This window comes from Schistocerca piceifrons, unplaced genomic scaffold (assembly GCF_021461385.2).
Source record: "Schistocerca piceifrons isolate TAMUIC-IGC-003096 unplaced genomic scaffold, iqSchPice1.1 HiC_scaffold_936, whole genome shotgun sequence".
In the NCBI taxonomy this organism is placed as follows: domain Eukaryota; kingdom Metazoa; phylum Arthropoda; class Insecta; order Orthoptera; family Acrididae; genus Schistocerca; species Schistocerca piceifrons.
Window position 1 is genome coordinate 4,048,052 of NW_025729208.1, and position 2,500 is coordinate 4,050,551.

At 57.6% G+C, this 2,500-nt stretch overlaps 1 non-coding gene across 1 annotated transcript in view; it reads left to right on the plus strand.

Moving 5' to 3' along the window:
* Positions 1 to 2,006: 2,006 nt before the first annotated feature.
* The window catches only part of LOC124772048, a 1,909-nt gene continuing 1,415 nt past the window's right edge, over positions 2,007 to 2,500 (plus strand). The window contains exon 1 of the ribosomal RNA XR_007013729.1: positions 2,007 to 2,500. This exon is cut by the window's right edge and continues 1,415 nt beyond it. This is a non-coding gene — a ribosomal RNA (small subunit ribosomal RNA).

The window sequence follows — 2,500 nt, forward strand, 5'->3', positions numbered from 1 at the left end:
TAACCCATGTTGTGCCTTAACCTAACCCATGTTGTGCCTTAACCTAACCCATGTTGTGCCTTAACCTAACCCATGTTGTGCCTTAACCTAACCCATGTTGTGCCTTAACCTAACCCATGTTGTGCCTTAACCTAACCCATGTTGTGCCTTAACCTAACCCATGTTGTGCCTTAACCTAACCCATGTTGTCGCCTTAACGTAACCCACGTTGTCGCCTAAACCTGCTCTGTAATTGTTATACGACTCGTTCAATTACTGTAGTGTTGCCCACCCGCAACCCTCGCAATATAGTTCGCTACTCGCACTGCCCGCACCCCTGTGTATCGCTTCATGTTAAACACCTTGCAAGTCTTGCTCACTTTCCACATGCTCCTGCTGTACACTGTAATGTGGATGGCAGCAGGACGTACATGCCGCCCCTCCCCACGTCCCCACCTTGCCCCCTGCCTTCGCAAGCTGGTTGGTGAGAAGTTTGCATGTTCAATGCCCTTCGCATGCGACGTACTCAGGCTACGTTGTGGTGCGGCCTGTGTCAACTGTCCGCTGATGTCGTACGCGTGAACCACAATCTGTACTGCACATTCGTCCTTATGTACTGAATGATACATCGTGGCACATGTGTGACCGCACAACGACTGCGCCCAAAAACGGCGGACCATACAGTGCAAATATTGTGCACGCAGCTACGTGTCGTCTCCCTATGAGAGCTGGATTGCAGTGTGGTACGCCATAGAGACGTGTGGGAGGAACGGACGCCGTGGATGGCGATCAGCATGAGCTGTCTGTTGATGTATTCGGACCTAGTCGTCTCTCCTCACACACCGTGATGGCATGGTGCACCGCGTTCCATATCTGCGACATGCTACAGAGGCCGGTTGACAGTCGTTCGAGCAATGGACATCGCATACGTACGGGGGCCACCTTCCACGTATTGTCTAGGCGTGCACATTTTGTTGCGTGTATGTGGGCAGACGTAGTGTGGCGTGACACCTGACACAGGCATGCAATAATCGTTGAAGTTGCAAATGGCGATGGACGCCTGCGTTTTCTGGTGAAGTTACGCAAATGAACAAATGGTAACCTGTTGTGGTGCGGTTGTTCTCGCTAGGGGTGAATCGGTGATGGCGACGATAGGTTGAGGTACTAACCGGTTGTTCCAGCGATACCCACCATGCCGACGAAACTGAACGGCATCTGGGTGTGAAGCGATACGCGGCGGTGGCTGGGTGGGACCGTCCCCGGCCGGTGAGGGGGCGCCTCCCGGCGTGCTGGCCGCGCGGTGCGTGGGCGCACGCGCTACAGCCGGCTGGTGGGGGCGGCCAGTGGCAGGCGCGCCGGCCGACGGACGCGGCAGGCGTCGCAGCTGCGCGCCGGCGCACCCTGCGCGCGGCGCCGTGCGGCCAAAGTAGGTCCTCGCGGGCCCGGTGCGAAGCGCGGTGGACATCTTCAGTGTGCTGGTCCGATTGAGGACTGTGTGCGTTGAGGATGCGCCGCCGCCCGGCGCTCGGCGCCGCGACGCCGTCTGCTGCTCGGTCGCCCCAGCGGTTCTCGCTGGTGGTTTGTATCGCAGCTGTGCGGATGTGTTGGCGCGTGCGCTGTGCTGGGAGAGTTCGCTTCGGCACCCAAGTGGGGCTTTTGTCCTTCTGTGGCGCTGGCGTTGGAGCTGCCGGTCACCGTAGGTGGCGCGTGTTGTCTCCCGCCGGCAATGCCACGACAGCACGCTCCCGGGCCTCTGTCGGCAGCGGCAAGCTCAGTTGGGAGCACGGGTGGTCGCACCGAAAGCGTCTACTCGCCTAACTCCGGGCGATTGCGCCTCTCTCGAACCCGACCAAGTACTTGGGACGGCGCTGCGCGCCGCCGGGACCTGAGAGGGTTTCGAGGTGTATTGTGCAGGGGAGCTCAGCCTCCTCCTGTTTGCAGAATGATTGAGCGGACGCTTGCGTGTTCGCGCGGGCCCCCGGGACACACTCCCGGGCGGCCGGCTGCTCAGCTCTAGTTGACGCAGCTCCCTGGTTGATCCTGCCAGTAGTCATATGCTTGTCTCAAAGATTAAGCCATGCATGTCTCAGTACAAGCCGCATTAAGGTGAAACCGCGAATGGCTCATTAAATCAGTTATGGTTCCTTAGATCGTACCCACGTTACTTGGATAACTGTGGTAATTCTAGAGCTAATACATGCAAACAGAGTCCCGACCAGAGATGGAAGGGACGCTTTTATTAGATCAAAACCAATCGGTCGGCTCGTCCGGTCCGTTTGCCTTGGTGACTCTGAATAACTTTGGGCTGATCGCACGGTCCTCGTACCGGCGACGCATCTTTCAAATGTCTGCCTTATCAACTGTCGATGGTAGGTTCTGCGCCTACCATGGTTGTAACGGGTAACGGGGAATCAGGGTTCGATTCCGGAGAGGGAGCCTGAGAAACGGCTACCACATCCAAGGAAGGCAGCAGGCGCGCAAATTACCCACTCCCGGCACGGGGAGGTAGTGACGAAAAATA